The 18,025-nt window shown below is 31.5% G+C and overlaps 1 long non-coding RNA gene across 1 annotated transcript; it reads right to left on the bottom strand.

Annotated features, from left to right (window-relative positions):
• Positions 1-15,104: 15,104 nt before the first annotated feature.
• On the bottom strand, positions 15,105-16,633 carry LOC127858887 (uncharacterized). The gene is made up of 3 exons (XR_008039174.1): positions 16,348-16,633; positions 15,917-16,106; positions 15,105-15,485 (listed from the first exon to the last, which is right to left on the bottom strand). It is a non-coding gene; the product is annotated as an uncharacterized LOC127858887 (long non-coding RNA).
• Positions 16,634-18,025: the final 1,392 nt, after the last annotated feature.

Raw genomic sequence — 18,025 nt, 5'->3', positions numbered from 1 at the left:
CTCCGCCTTGGTTGACAGTATTTCCTCAAGTTGACAAATTTACTGTCACCCTGTCAGCCATGTAATATTTATATAATGTAGAGTAGAAAATGACTTTCAACTTTATCGAGATTGTCCAAGTTATGATGTGCTTATAGTAGTGGGCTTTCAGAGTGATTCACTGACCGAGACTTACATTGGTATATTTGCACATATTATTTATATTACAGTTCATTTGATGTAAGAACTTTTATACTAATAATGCTTATATGATTCCATCTCAGCTTGTACAGTTACCTTCTTTGAACAACATTGTAGTCCTGCATATATGTCTATGTATATAGAAAATACGCATTAATAAATTGTATTATTGCTATGATACGTGATACTTATTGTAATTTTCGGACTCATTCGTAGAAACAATACGTTTCAGTTATTACAACGCATGTAAAATGTTTGAAAAATGTTTTGATATGTATGAATGATGCATTGTAAGCGTTATTAGTTGTTCACTTGCGGAAAGTCGTTGAAAATTTGTTTGGTAATTTGTTTGCGTATTCTTTTGCAAATGGCGTCGTTTTGAAGATTATTTAAAGAACGAACAACTTTCACAAAATGATTCTGATTAACAAATCAGTGCCAAAAAGAAATGAAAATTACTTCATATAAATCAGAAAGAATTTCCAGTTTTCGAGTTTTGAAATAAGATCGTCTTGGTTAATCTTAAACTTCGGACCCCGTGATTAATGGTCGTTAACTGAAGTTCACTTGATGACACTGTAACAGTGCTGACCATATTGCAAAACGTGAAATCATTGAGGAAGAACTTAAAGATTACCAGCATCGTTTAAAGGAATCGGGAAACTTAATAAAGAACTTCACGGAAATAAATGTTAAATTTGCATCCTTTAGAGTGAGTGTGCAAAATAATTCAAATACTAACGTTTTTTACAGTTCAATGAAGAGTTTATTTCCTTATATTTTGTAATAAGTTTTCCACACCGTTATGCGTACCTTGTTGTCCAAAAGAAATTTCCTCCCCTCGCACTCTACGTCAAGAACATCCTTGATTTTACCATTATAAATACTTAAGTAATCCGTATAATGTTTCGCAAACTTTGCACAATATAATTTCAAGTATACGATATTATATACAAAGTTTAAATTAAATATCTTTTCTTACAGGGCACGTTTTAAAAATATATATAGAACATGACAAGTGTGACTTCCGTTCTTTAGAATTTGTATCACGAGAGTAAGTCAGGAATACCACTGATAACATGGATTGTGATTTGTCACGGCGCCACACTATTGTTACGCGAGTTCAATGAATGACAAATTCAGACTACTCGAAATGCACTCATAACAATTTGCTATACGTTGATTGTGTGGCTTTAAACACTTCGTTGACGAATTGCATAAAATACAAAAAAAACGAAAAAAATTCATGAACGAATACAACCGTAAGTGAAAACATTCAATATTCGCTGTCATTCATCAGAGGGTACATGTACTATGTTGAACTTAAAAAAGGCAAAAAATTCCCTCAATATAAAATACAGAATTTCAACAGCAGTTTCTTCTCATTTCTAGTCGTTCTTTATGCTTTTCCGCTCTTTATTTAACAATTTCCGACTTGGTTTATGTAGTACATATCTTTGTCATATGGCTGTTTGTTCCTGATAATATTGTTGCGAGATATTAATAAATCATAACAATGCTTATCTAGAAACCGGAATTTGAGGAAGAACTGTACATTTATTCTGAGATAGTGGTGAACACATGAAACAATTTACAATGTGGTATTGTTTGGATTTGACCTTATCGACAAAATGTCAATAGATTCTATTGTTTCCACAAAACTTTAAACTTTCGCAAGGAATGTCTCACGACGAACATCCGTTCCTTGTGAAGAAAACGAGCAAATTAAATGTGTATTTAGTCCTTCAGAAAGAATTTCACACCATTGTTAATCATTGTTCAAATGTATGGTCAAAATATAGTTGCAATTCAATATTTCTGTTACAATATAGATATATAATTTAGTATGCTCCAATATAATTTATAATTTCTCAAGTCACTATGTATGTTGTAAATAAATGTAGACGAAACTTTGGACGATAATGCGTCGTATAATAGCTACATGTTTATCCTCATATTTTGGAAAAAATGTGTAAGTATGTAACTTCATAGTACCGGTTACAGAGCTAGTACACGTGCATCTGGTATCCAAAAGGTGATGTATACTGCAACTAATTTCAATTATGAGCAATTAAAAGCAAGAATTTAACTATTGTATTCATACGAACAACATCAGAATGAAACACATATCAATACTTATAATCAGTCTAATGAGTGTAAGATAAAGACTTTCCCATAACTCTGAAGACTTCGACCCGTATCAGTTTGAAACATATGTTACATATAAGCCCAATGAAGCTTCCAAATTAGCTATTATTTCTAATAAATTATTAGTCTTCATATGGTCTTATCTACCATACTCTGTGTTACTCTTACTGACGTATGCAGGTCATCGTGCGTGGATATTTCTGTTTTAATACTTTTCTGATTATGAATCTCATTTCTTGCTCGATAAAAATATTTAAATTGTAACTGACAATACGGATTTTTATTTATTTGAGCGAATTTAACTTGTACTATTTTATGTTGCTCAATGTATACATATACTTCACTGCTTTGTAATTGGGCATTTTGAAAACTTATTGTGGCTTCTTCCTGAATAGCATAACGTTAAACTGGATATTGTATCTGTTTTGATTTCACTTCGTTGTGCTCAGAGCGTTACGATTCATGTGCTGTGGTCTTTGGTTTCGAAATATGACCGTTCCAAGGCGGTGCTCGGTTTTTTTTTTTAATAATGTGATATTTTTTTATTTTTACTTAGGAATCAATTCTAATAGATCAACTATAATTGCGTTATTTATAGGTGGTCAAATATTGGATAATACTTAACTATAACTAATAGTAATACGGACGGAAATTTATTATTTATCTTATGAGTCTAGCTTTGTCAGCATTTTGCAAAGCAGTATGATCCGATTGAAAATACGGTACAAGCATTGTATGGGTCGAGTGTTTATATAACTTTATATTCCTGTTAACCTGCTCTTTCTTATGTATATAACACTCTTTAAATACGTTGATTTTCTGTTATGGTTTTTGTACACATTTATACACTTAGCATGCTGTTTGTATGTTGTACTTGCAGTTGTAATAATTCATGCTTCATGAGTATGGTTGAACACCAGTTTACGGTTATCAAACTTGTCTACCCACTTGCAGAACTTCATAGTCTTCAAGGCGATAATCGTACATGGTTATGCCAAACTTATTTTAATGCTAGGAAACGTGTTCTTAAATCAGATATTTCAGTTTAAACCCGATTATGTACTGATAGAATCCATGTCGTAACAACAATTAGTTTTTTTTTAATTCCTGTTAGAATATAAGGTCAACTATATTTAATACACACTTAAAATGTGTAAAGAATTGAACATGAATTCATTCTAACTTTTATTGTCAACGTTCATAAAATATAATCTTATTGTGAAATTAGTTCATTTGAAACTTGTTAAACTTTATATAATAAGTTGCAATAAAATTATATACATTCAAGCAATGCAATGAACATTTTGAGTCTGGATGTTTATGTTACAAGCCTCGTACGAAACGTGGATACAATATCAATTAAGTCTTAAATGTGGACCAACAATATAAATCAGGAAAGTAAATATATAGTTAAAATGACAATCCCTGATTTTCACTGGACTTCTTTAAACTTTTATGCAATGAGCACGAGGAAATAAAGTCAAAGTTAAATCAAGGGCGTACAATAACGTATTCTTCGGGAATCACGTGGCTAAGTGCTGGGATGGTGTTTCGTTGTTGAAATGTTGAGTTGCTTTTAAATCAAATCGAAATGTATCACTGATTATTACAGCGACAGTATTATGTCCGATGCTGAGTACGATGCTATTTAGGATGAATATAATTGCAATGATGATGATATCACTTTTATTCATGTGTTATATTTAATCGTGATATAAAATTATAAGGCACCGACATTGTTTAACCCATTTATGCCTAGTGGGCTCTCCCATCCTTCTAAATTGGATCAATTTATTCCCAAAATAAGGGACGTTTAGTATATTTATTTCTATATTTAGAATATTTCTTACAAAAAATCCGTTAAGCAAACAACACAGACCCTGATGAGACGCCGCATTATGCGGCGTCTCATCTGGGTCTACGCTGTTTGCCAAGGCCTTTTTTCTAGACGCTAGGCATGAAAGGGTTAATCGAGACGAATACATGGACGTTTTAGTTTGATGTACCTGTTCCAAAGTGTGCTATCAAAACAAAAACTTCTGTTATGATTATTTTCACTTGTTTATATCTGTATCAACTGTTTTAAATTAGTACTCAAACTGGTAGCAATAGATGCGCCACTGTCAAGACATTAACAAAGGTGCAGTATTTTAATTCATCAATTGAATTACATTATTTCATTGTCAGATTTACGAAAATTCTGTTGTCCAAATGAAATAAATAAAAAAATAAAATAAAAATAACAATTCACTCATGGTACGTTAGTTTTTCTTACAAACAGATACGAATCCGTATTAATATTAATACATGTCAATTTGTGTGATATTATTTATGTTTATTGAAGAATCTCAGAGATTTTTTATGTAATTTGATTAACTTATTAACTTAACAGAAAACATGCGAAGTGGGTGAGATGACCTCTATCAAAGTACTTAATGCATATGCAATTAATATATTTCAAGATTGTGTTTTCATTTAAGAATTAGCTTCGGGATGACAATTATTATATTACAATAACAACGGTATCAATTACACCACTCATACAATCCAGTCAATTAAGCATCAATGAAAAGTAAAATAATGATACAAATAATATCAACCTAAACGATATTTCGGAGCAATCCTGTCTAAAATAATAATTAGCAAGGACTATCAGTATGTATATACATAACTGTTATTTTTGACAGTGCAAAACTTGATACTTATTGGTAATTAAACGAAAGTGTTTAACTATTTTAGTCGCCTGATTAAGAAAGTTTTAGTAAAGCGTACTTTCCACCTTTAAAGGCGATAATCGTACATGGTTATGCCAAACTTATTTTAATGCTAGGAAACGTGTTCTTAAATCACCAAGAAAACAACGAATAGTTGTCAATTAATCTATTTATGTATTTTATAATTTAACGGTGAAAGAATCCTTATTGCACAAAAATATGAAATTCACAGTTTCTGACATCGTTGCAACTCCAGAGTCGAAAAACAGATCGCATGAAAACCCTTGCATTTTTCATATTAAGCAGATTCACGAAATAAGAAAATTCAGATTGAAATATTGTATCATATCTGAGATATAACCCTGAAAAGTTCCATCATACAAAAACACTAAAGGGCAATAACTCGTATTAAAGAAAGTGAAGGGTTATGGTTTTTAATCATTAATCTTCTCATAATTAATATTAATACACCCATGAAGTTTCATGTTGAAATCTTGCAAGGTATCTGAGATATAGCCCTGAAAAAATTTATCATACAAAAAAGGCAATAGCCCTTATTAAAGAAAGTGTATAGTAATGGTTCTTAAGTATGGCCCTTCTCTTCATTGCTATTTATACACCTATAAATTTTCAATTTGATATTTTATATAGTTTCAGAGATATTGCCCTTAAAAGTTATGTGACAGACGGACTGACGTACAGACAGACGGACGGACGGGCAAGCCTTTGGCGTGGGATAAAAAACACATTTTGGTTAGTAAATTGAATGGATTTTTTTAATAATGGAATATTCCGACCATAATTCTTAAGCGATGTAATCAGAGTTGTTCAAATACAAATCATACGAAAGCAGGTCATAAACTTATAACTTTTGTACAAACCTGTGTATCGAAATGATAAATTCGATTCAAATTAAATTGAGTATGAGTGAATGAAAACACCCTAACATCAGAACAATACTTTTCATTCTTGAGAGGTTACAAACATATAAAGATCTGTAGTTTGGACAGCTGAAACAAGCTGCGATTTCTTCATCCCAACAAGATACAATTTACATGTATGTGTACTCTTGCCTTTCGACTGGCTATACATGTCATCAGAAATAAATTATTTTGCTTAAAGTACTATTTATAGAAAAGTAACAGTGTTTTCTATAATGTGTCCCAACAACTGAGTTTTGACCTTACATAACTGAGTAATTAATGAACTTCTCAAAAGGTTTCATCAAGGTAAAATTCAAATCAGGTTTAATTAAGTCTGGGAAAAAATGTCACTTAAGTGTAGACAAGAAATTTCCATAAATTGAAAACATGACCCAGATATTGTACTTTTCAAATGTCTCTAAAGATGAATATATCTACAAAGTTTCATTAAAATCACTACTAAAATATTGCTGCAAATGTAGATTTTTGCATTTGTTTTACCTGATGACATATATTTAAACAGTTTCCAGCCTGATAGAGATTTTACTAAGTCAGTAATTTTGGCTAAGGTTCGTGATGATTATAAGCAAAATATACATAATTAGATCAAATCAGCTTTGGTTCAAGTGAGCTTATAACAAATGTACCTTTTAACAATGAACTGCAAAGTATTAGGCATAAACTGGTGAAACATGTTAAAGCTTTTGACTTCCAAAACTGCATCTTTTCTGGTTTCTTCTTCGAGAACTTTTCTAAAACCACATGCTTCCAGCATACACAAATGTATGCCCATATTTTTCAAACAAACCACTCATGTCTGAATCTAAAATCTTTATAAAAAAACTAGAAGTACATGTAAGTCACCATTAAATTCGATGACATTGACGTATTTGTTAATAAATAATAAAATTCAAATAAAATTTATGTGAGCAAATATATGGAATCAAATGAAGAATAAAGAAAACATTTTCAATAAACACGACCTGTTGAAGAGACGGCATATTCTATGAGTCCAAAAATTGCAACTGAAAAAGAAACCTTATTCAAAATAATTTACCTCTGTAAGTGCAGCAAGGGCATCCACTCGTGTTACTTCTTCAATGGAAGTATCTTCAAAACTATCAATTTTTCCATTCAAAATGTAATCTACCACATCTGTTTTAGACTTCTAGACCCAGGATGCCCACTAAGGACAACCATCACTACCATCTTCCCCAATGCTTTCTTTGCAAAAGTTTGCTGTCGAAACTTAGTAGGTTAGTTTCGAACACTGGTGATTTTTTAAACAGAATTGAAAAAAATTCTCGGGTCAGTCCTCCTGCATCTACCCCTTCTTCGCCAATAATTGTTATACAAAGTTTCTTGTTCCATTCCTGGTCTAGAGCCTCTTCCATTTCTGCCATGACCTGTGGAATAAGCATTCGTCGTAAGACAGAGATGTCCCAAACCTTCTCCTGATTCGGTGTGTTTTTAACACATATTCTTGAAACGTTCTACAAAAGACGATATGAGTAAGAGTATTTTGTAACACATGCAGATGCAATGTATATCCTCAAAGTCATCTACAGTGCACAGGAGGGGCAATCAGCTGTTTTACAAACAACTTAATCAAATCTTAGTCATGTTGCTTCATACAAGTAACAATATTAACAATATTAAATCTGAAAATATCTTTACATTGACTTTAGCTCATTAAAATGAAAACAGTACAGCAGTTTCAGACAAACATAATAGACAGCTTCCATATGGTAGTAATCTTGTTTTTGTTGTTAATAACTAAATCGGCATACACTACATTCCAGCTTTTAAATGTGTTTCTCCAGTTGTTTGCGTAAATATGCAAGATTCTATTGTTAAAAATAAATAAAATTCTCCTGACTATTTTACAATAATTGTTTCCTAATGTAAATATATTATTACTAATGCATACCAACAATGTCAAACAAATTGAAAATTGCGGTAGAAAAACATATTGTAAAATAAGCTGATGTATACATACAACATAAAACTTGAAGTATATAATTTAAAAATAAATTATTCAAAGAAGACCATGCCATTAATCACTAAACCTTCACTGTCCTTTTCCAAATTGTATATAAACCGTGAGTCAAAGAATTGCTATTCCAATGGTTGTACCAAAACATCAAAATATCAATTACTGTTCCTAAATATGTTTATACATACGCATTCAAATCACAGTTAGTGTCTGTTATGTTTCATTTCTTTAAAGTCATTTCATTGTCTATTTTTTAGTGAAACCAGTTCATTAGTCTGCTGGAAATTTTGTTAACTCCTTAACTGTCTTTATTACTATTTTACAATAATTGATTAATTTAATGATGCAGCTTTTAATGAATGGAGGGATATTCAAATTGGAAATAGCATCTAAATGCCCTAATGTAAAAGGTTGCTTGCAGACATGTGGTGAAGGATAAATATATTTTTTTCTGAAGATCTATCAAACACAGGTGGATTTTGTTTTTTCTTCTATAATGCATTTACTAACCCAAATTCAATAGTGCAAGGGTACCAGTAAACTTCTTTAATGCACTTTCTACCATCACATGTGCTTTCTAAATAGCTTAATATTCATTGCAGTATGTTATCTCCTTACGTGATAATTACATTGCAATGTAATAATCTACATTTAATTTAACCCCTGTAATTAACTTTATTGAAAATGTTTCAAATATCACAATGGATGTATGATACAAGTTTTTGTTAATAATTATATTGGAAAGCAAAGAAGTGCAAAAGAAGGTACATTTATTTTACGTATCTTACTTTACATGATTTTTGTATGTCACATTTCATATGAATCTAAGTGTACCCACATGACTGCAGCATGCATATTATGGACTTATAACAACCAACTTTCACGTTTCTAACACAATAACAATCAAATTTCAAGATTCTAACAAAATAACAATCAACTTTCAAGTTTCGAACAAAATAACAACCAACTTTCATTTCAACAAAAATTTTGACTAGTGAAAAAACGTTTTATTACATTTGAATTTTACCTGAAGAACTGATGCTTTGTTTCGTTTCTGTAATACTAATAATGAGAAATAATTTTCAATTGTGAAATATAAAACATATCCCAAACTCTCATTAGCATATCAAAACAACAGCAGACTTGACTATTCTCAGTGTTGGATAGTATTATGAAATACTATTAATGTTTTTAAGATACTTAAAATTTTAACCTGTGACCAGAAATAATGACCCCAAAGTCATAAGAGGATAATCAACTAAAATCTTGTTTTGTTTCAAATGTTTAGCTATACACGAACCTTAACAAACAGTGATACGGAAGCTTGTGTACAGGTGAATGTAATATTCGTGGAAAAAGTTGTGCTAAAGAGTGAGGCTGATTAGGGTTTGGGTTTCTTCTACTTCGTCTGATGAGCACGGACAATTAAACATGAATGATTTGTTTTTCAAAATCCCCTCACTGATGTCACTATATTGCCCAAATAACCATATTGTACTATTCTTAGGCATAAACAAGTTCAGGTTAATGGTTGAGCACACAATATTTTCGTTGTGTCTCGCCTACACAAATATTCCTCCTTGAAACTTTTCCAGCCTATAAATGTGACCCTAAAAATGATCTATCAATATATCTGTGTCCATGAGGTTTAACTTTCACAGCAACTAAGGAGTAAAATCAAGCTTTTGGCATTTAATTCACTTTTTGTGGTTTAAATGTCAAGTAATTTAGATGCAATTTCTATCAGACTACCATTGAAACAAGTGCTTTGTACAAGATAGTATGCTTTTATTGGAAATGCACTTAACAAAACTAGAAATTGTATCAAAATTGAGTTTTGTAACAAGGGTCTTGATTTAATTGACCTTCCAAAAATATTCTATGATAAAAATGTACGTCAGTTGATTCCCCTTATTTCCGCAATACTGAATCACCACTAATTTGCTACAAATATAGTAAACCTGTAAGAAGTATCGTTTTTAATTATAATTCTATTTCCACAGATATAAATCTAATAATAAGAAATTCTCCTACATTATGTGACTCTTCTAGTTCCAAATATAAATATGGTCCAGTTAGACATGTTATTACTGGAGGCCTTAATTTCATTCAAAATAAAAATCTTAGAAATTAACTACGCAGAGGCTTTAAGTACAGACTGCCTATTCCTGTTGATTTTGATGACTGCATTAAGAAAATCGTAACATCCTTACAGGCATATTTTACTAAATGGTGCAGGGAGGAAAATGCTGAAATTACTGCACTCAATGATTGGAAAACAAAAATATTTAGTATGGCCATGAATAAGTATGTTTTTATTATACAAATCCTTTAGCCCTACCACATTCGCCTAAATGTAATAAACAAAAGCTCTGTAAATTGCTTGAAGACTTAAAATCTAAATTCGTCATAGTTCCTGCTGATAAGGCTGCTAATAATGTTATAATAATATGACGAGTGTTTTATGTTCAAACTATTTCACAGAACTTTCACAAACTACATCATATTGTGAGTACAATAAGCAACCTAATGAAATTATTGCCGACCATATTGCTCAATGCAAAAAAATAAATGTAATAGTCAATATTACTGACAAAAAATTGCCATCACTTTACTGGATACCTAAATTACATAAGACGCCATATAAAAGTCGTTTTATCGCTAATTCAGTGTCTTGTACCACCAAACAATTATAAGTGTATTTTATCATATAGCTACATTTTGTAATAAAGTTTATGAAAATAGTAATATTAACCTATTTTGGTCAATAAAAATCTCCTTAGAAGTTATTGATAAAATTGAAAAGAAAAAATATAAGGTGTCACAGGTAAGTACTTATGATTTTTCTACACTATATACAACGCTTCCTCACGCTTTAATAAAATCCAAACTTGTTTCTTTGATTGAAAAAACTTTTGCTAGAGAGAAGTGTTTGTATCTAGCTTTAAACACTAAAACAGCTTTTTTTACTAATCAGATATTAGATAATAACATCATTTTGACTGGTCTTGACTTTTGTGCAGCACTTACTTTTCTTCTGGATGACTTGTTTTTTGAATTTAATGGTAAAATATTTAAACAAATTATTGGCGTTCCTATGGGTACTAATAGTGCGCCACTTATAGCTGACCTGTTTTTATATTGTTATGAAAGCGAATTTATGTTAGAATTATCTAAAACTAAGCAAGTAGATTTGATTCATTGTTTTAACCTTACTAGTAGGTACATTGATGACATACTTAATTTAGATAACCCATTATTTGAACAATATATTCACAAAATCTACCCCAAAGAACTAGTCTTAAATAGATCGCGTCTATCCAATACAGATGCTGCGTATTTAGACTTACTTTTAACTATTAATAATAATTTGATCAAAACTAGTTTATACGACAAACGGGACGACTTCAACTTTGAAATTGTGAATTTTCCGTTCCTAGATGGCAACATCCCTAAAGGACCTTCCTATGATATTTACATTTCGCAGTTGGTACGTTATGCCAGAGCATGTTCATGTATTAAACATTTTAATGATCGTAATCTAATATTAACAAAAAAATTGCTAAAACAAGGCTTTTGTATTATAACCTTAAAAGTAAATTCGCTAAATTGTACTCTAAGTTTGGTGATTTAATTTCAAAATATAATGTTTCTTTAAAACGGCATTTAAACAATAGAATTTCCCATCCATCATTTTATGGAGATGTTTTTAAGCGTGTCCGCAAATTGAAATATGTTAAACCAAATGTTCTTATTACACTTTTCAATTTAATTAACTTGTTTTTATCAAAATGATACGATGCTTATGTACCTAAAAACACGTGCTTGATGGTTTTCGATTCACTATATCTTTCTTCTCTTAAAATTTGGAATCATTAGTGATATTATAGGCATTGTTCACTATTGAACAAAATTGTGTCTTTGTGTCGTATGCACGAATCTGCATAAAAACTACATTTGGACTCACATCGTACATCGAATCATTTCTGTCGTCAGTTGTCTAAACACCTATATACTGTTTGATTCCAATAATGTCGCTTTAATGGAATTACCATTTTTATACATTTGATTCTTAATATTTAATCAACTAAACTTGTTTTATTAGTAGTTCAATTTTGCAGTAGCCCCCCATTAATAGCTTTATCATTACTTTACAGTACTGCCCCTGGATTTTGTTCACGTCATTGTGTCTTCGCTTGTCAATTACGTCATAACGCTTTCTCTGTTCCTGGGTACATGGATTTTTTGACGTCATACGATCAACTTTCCAGTTGTAATCTACATTCATAGGTCATTGGGTTTATAACATTGAATTTTATTGATATTTTCTCTCTGATAGGCGTTTCTTGTTTGATTTAATTATTATTATTATTATTATATTTTTTTTACCAGTCACATAAACACCCAAGCAATGTAATGTGGAATTTTTACAACCATTATTGCTGCTTCTTCCTGTATTTGCGCGATGATTATCTGAAATATTAACTTAATGACGCTATATTCTTAAATCTTTTTCTATAAAGAAGTAACGTAGCTTTATTCATATTTTGTGTTTATATTGGTTTGTATTGTGCTGTATTGTGCTGTTTTGTACTGTTTGGGCTATCGGTCACTTGCCTTAAATAAAGGACCAACTAATTGTTTATAATGAGAATTCAATACTGCTCCAGCAGCTGGAGTTTCACTTCTTTAGATTGACTATTTTAAAATTTGTAAATCAATTAGGTAAAAACAGTGTGAACAATACTAGCTAAAAGATTAACGAACAAAACTTTAATGGAAACTTAAGTCTAACGACCCTTGATTAATTTCATGAAGTTAAAAAAACACAAGTTGTTAACTATAAGAATCAGCCTCTAAAACTTTGACTTGAATTTTTAGCCAATAAGGGTAATAATTTCAGATAACTTAAATCAATAACTATCTACCTTGGTATTGTAACATTTTAGATAAACTCCTGAACATATCATGTAGTTTCAAATACAAATGCAAATTACATAATCATAAAAACATTTCAATTTCTTCATCAGAAACTATAACAAACAAGAGCTGTCTCCATAGGATGAGATATGCCCCCGAATAACGCTTTGATAGATGTTATTAGCATATTTCGAAACCTTAAGGCAGATTTCAAAACCAAAACGCGGACCCTGAGTTTAAGGTAAAAGGGGTAAAATTTGTGTGCGTATGGAAAGGCCTTAAACATATACACATGCATACCATATATGAAAGTTACATGTTAAGCGACATAGAAGCTATGAGTATTTTTCGAAACCTAAACGCAAAACGTGACGGAAAGACGTTCCGATCACTATATGCCTTTCTAGGACATAAAAATTCTAATATAAAGAAGGGCAATAATTTGTAAGAAATTCAGTAACGAGTTATCTATTTTTGTAATCTTACACTAAATTATATATAACATCTCCTTAATACTGTTTTAAAGCAATGCAATTAGTAACAAGAGATGTGTTTGTCAGAAACACAATGCCCCCTATTGCGCCGGTTTGAAGCCATAAATTTCACCTTTGAACTTGAAAGATGACCTTGACATTTCACAGCTCAAAATGTGCAGCTCCATGAGATGCACATGCATGCCAAATATAAAGTTGCTATCTTCAATATTGCGAAAGTTATGACCAAGGTTAAAGTTTGGACGCCGCTTTGAAGCCATATAGTTGACCTTTGACCTTGACCTTTCACCACTCAAAATGTGCAGCTCCACGAGATACACATGCATGCCAAATATTAAGTTACTATCTTCTATATTGCAAAAGTTATTGCAAAACTTTTACCTTGACTTTAACCTAGGTTAAAGTTTTGGGACAGAATGACAGACAGACAGAATGACAGACAGACAGAATGACAGACAAACAGGCCAAAAACAATATACCCCCGAGCATTCGATCCGGGCGCAAAAAAAATGGAGTGATAAGCATTAATGTTCTTGCATGCCAAAATTTAAACCAAAATGCAACACCAATGCCAATTCATGGGTGACTGCAATATCTCTCCATATTCATCAAATAGTCTAGCTAATACTTTTTAATGATCATTCTGCTTTTAGAAAATACAAACACATGTGAAATAACAAAATGGCACATCAACAGTATTCCTGTTCCGTTTAGCTTCAATTGATGTATTCACTACATTCTGAAAGTTAATTGTTATGTATCAATAAAGGTAGTACAACTGTAATGGGCAATATTCCAAAATCCATTAAAAGTATTATTTTCATAAACTTCATACCATATGTAGTCTTAATACACATTTTTAGGTTGCTTTCAATGCAAACATATTTTTCGTGATTTTTTCTGTATAATATACCAATAATTTGAATTTTCTTCTAAATTAAATTACTCCTGGGGATAAATAAATTCAATAAACACATATTTTAGCATTTTTTGTTAACAATTTCGGTATATTTAGTACAGGATATGATTGTAAATGATAAAATAATATTATACAAGACAATTGAGTGATAACAATAATGAAAAAAATCTCATTAATTATTTAAGGTCCTTCAAAACTACAAGTTCAACCCGTGTATGCAAAAATCACCCCTAGATAATTTTCTTCATTTTTTATAAGTTGTATGTTTTTTTTATTTGAGCATTTATATTTCATCAGAGACATGTGATAAGCTTAAATCAAAATAAAAAAAAGCAATTTGCCCGTGTTTATTTTAAATAATTCACTAAAATCTAATAGGACTATTAGAAATATGTTTCAAGAAATTCAAAACCACATAATGGCAAATGGTAAAAATATGCAAAATAAACAGAGTCATTTGCCAATTCAGTTAACAACCTGCAATGTTCTTACTCTCTTTATACATATATTTACAACATTATGCATTTATGCTGAATCTGCCAATGTAGGGATGGCTTTTGTGAGGTTGGGGGGGGGGGGGGGTGGAGGCATGAGTAGGTCTAAAAAGTGAAAACAATACACAGTTGTATACTAAGTATTTTACTCTCAAGATCTATAAAATCGTAAGATTTTATCCATAATGACCATCTACCTAACAAGCTTGTATTCATCTAATAACAAAGTACAAAAAAATATTAATGCAAAATTTCATAACGAAACTAAATAAGGATATACATGTACTTATAAGTTCCTTTGACATTGACAGGGCTTTTTACACTATAACCTGCGGTTGGTTACAAATACTCCAGCAAATTTGGTGAAACTTGGCATGCATATTGAAGGCAATCTATGGGTTAATAAGTACAACCCGTCATTTACACCTTATGTGATTGATAAGGTCACTGTTACTAAAAATAGAAAAAAACAACTCATATTGACACTGGCTGCACAGCTGATCCAATGAATGTCATTGTCCGACACTGGCTTCACAACCTATCCAATGAATGTCATTGTCCCATCAGTCATTGAAATGCCTGTAATTTGTAAAGCCTCTTGACCTTAACAGTTGGTGTGACGTATGTTGCGAACTGACTACCAGACTGGACTTCCACTGATGCATTTGAGTAACCTGCGGGGGTTCCCTTCCTTCAACTGGAAACATAGTTGAAATTGCAATGTAGTAAAATATAGATATGCAATATCACATTTAGAATGCAACTAAACATAATATATTGGAATTATATTAGGTTAATAATCATACTGCTGATCTACCAGCCCTAAAATTTGTTTCTAGAAGAAAACAATCATGATGTTTATAAGAAGATTATTGTTATTTTTGACATATTATTTTGGCTTTTATTCTAGGATTGGAAAAATGTTCAACTAATTGAGCGTAAATACTTGTATTTTGAGTTGGGAATGGACAAACATTCTGACCCTCCGTATTTGCCTTAAAAGGCCAGCTAAACATTGTCTAACTTACACTTGTGAGCTTTACAACTCATTTTATATAGTTTGATGTTTTGCATGTAATTATATAAAAATTGTATTGTAACCGCTGATAATCCAAATAATAGTCTTACGTGATTTCATTTAAGATAGAATCGCTAGCTGCAATCCTTGCTGATTCAGTCGCAACTTGCTCCATCAGTCCTCACCAGCTGGCTGTTCCATTATTTTTAAGTTGGTGTCCAATATTGTTTTGAGGTTTAATGTGAACATCATATCGTTTACACGGGATGGTCCACCCAGGCTGTCAACCATTGCTAAATGCTGAAACAAATATAACTATAGCAAGGATACAAGTAAGTTCAAGATCTAAAATATATATATATATTTACTTCTGGTTACTGTATCTTGATATTTACAGTACACATAGCATAGACAAAGGCCACAGTATAATCATAATAATGCCAGTAATTTTCATCTTTGACCTAATTGTCCGTTTAAATGATTACAGTATGTGTATTTTATATAAACGTTCTGATCATAAATGATCTATCTGTGACCTTACCTGTTCCAAGTTTTGTGTTGACAACAAAGCATGGTATTCCACTTTTCCAGGCCCATTTTCCCCATTGTCTTTCACGTTGTTGGTTTTACCATCAGCTGCAGTGTTTACCAACTGGAAGTTAATTTTTCTACACTCTACGTATAGATACCCTCACAGTCCTTTCTGTAATTCTTTTATATATTTTAATGTCACTGGAACAGGTCAAAGTCCACATGCAGAACAATTCATTAAACAATTCAGCATCACGTCACATTTCACTAACCGCCGACCTATTTTCCACGATTCCGTCGACGAAGACGCTGGTGTGCTATCAATATTTTGTTAAGACCCATAATAGCGAGCGAAGCTCGCTTTTACGGCAACACGTGTTTTTGACTACTGGTTATTGTTTTGAAAAGTTTGGTATCTGCGCGCGCAATTACCGGATATCCGCAATATCCAAAACCGGAACTGGAAATTTTCGAAGTAAATAACCAGCGTCCCTGATTGATCATAATGATAAAATAGATAAAAATGATCAAATTTACGGCTTTAAAATATTCTAAAAATGTTCTCTGTATTTATTGATACTAGAGCGCTATATTTTTAATACAGCATCAGCATTATTCGTGTAAAACATTTGTCTTCATTCAGGGACTTCCCCGTTCGATGACGTCATCACCAAAGTGTTCAAAGTAACAAATGACGTCAGCGTTGTGTGTACATAGCAAGTATCGAAAAGTAAAACAACGACGGCTACTCGCATTTTTTATTAAAAATGATGACAAAACAAGTAAGTGCTATTATTGGACGATTGCCACTGAGGAACAAACACACGATTGGTTCGGCATGTAATCAGGTACCAAAATTTTCAAAAACAACCTGCACAGTCAAATACTCGATTTCATAATCATTTCATATAGTGTATTTATTTTTCTTTCACTGTCTAAGTCGTGCATTACATTTAAATTTACAGGTGGTAAATCACATTTGAGTATCATTTCAACATGACCAAAATTTATTATCTCATCAAAAATTATATATCAGTGGTTATATTCTGAATATCTATTCTCTTCTACTGAAAAATAACAACAAGGATTTAGCTTAATTTTGATGCCTCACAAAATGGAATGATTCAAACAAATATTGCTACCTTTGACAATATCACATAGTGAGGGAAATAGTTCTCTTATTGACATTTGAGCTAACCTTTCTGGTAAAGAACATTCTAAATTAATTTATTAATTATTTGATAATAACTACAAATAGTGCAATGTTTATAGATACTATAAAATGTGATTGATTCAAACAATCAAAAGATGTGATTTATCATATTTAAAACATAAATTCAAATAAGATATAAATAACTTTGAGGTGGGTGACGTGACAGTCGCTACCTTTAGTACGGTGGCTGACTTGAGAGTCTCTACCTTGAGTACGGTGGGTAACGTGACAGTCGCTTACCAAAATGACTTTTAGTATTTTGGTACTTAAAAAATATATACTTACAAGTGTTAAATTATCAAAGTGTTATATCAATTGTATTAAATAACATGTTTTGGTGGGTGATAATATTATTACTGACCTACCTTGCATTAATTCCTCAATTATGGTAATTTGAAATTACTTTGACTTTATATGCTCAAAAAAGAAAATAAAACAAATATGCTGCCTGGCCCTTGTGAAATCTAAGTACCGT

This window comes from Dreissena polymorpha, chromosome 14 (genome assembly GCF_020536995.1).
Source record: "Dreissena polymorpha isolate Duluth1 chromosome 14, UMN_Dpol_1.0, whole genome shotgun sequence".
Lineage (NCBI taxonomy): Eukaryota > Metazoa > Mollusca > Bivalvia > Myida > Dreissenidae > Dreissena > Dreissena polymorpha.
The sequence above is the reverse complement of the archived record's forward strand: the minus strand, read 5'-3'. Positions and strand labels throughout refer to the sequence as shown.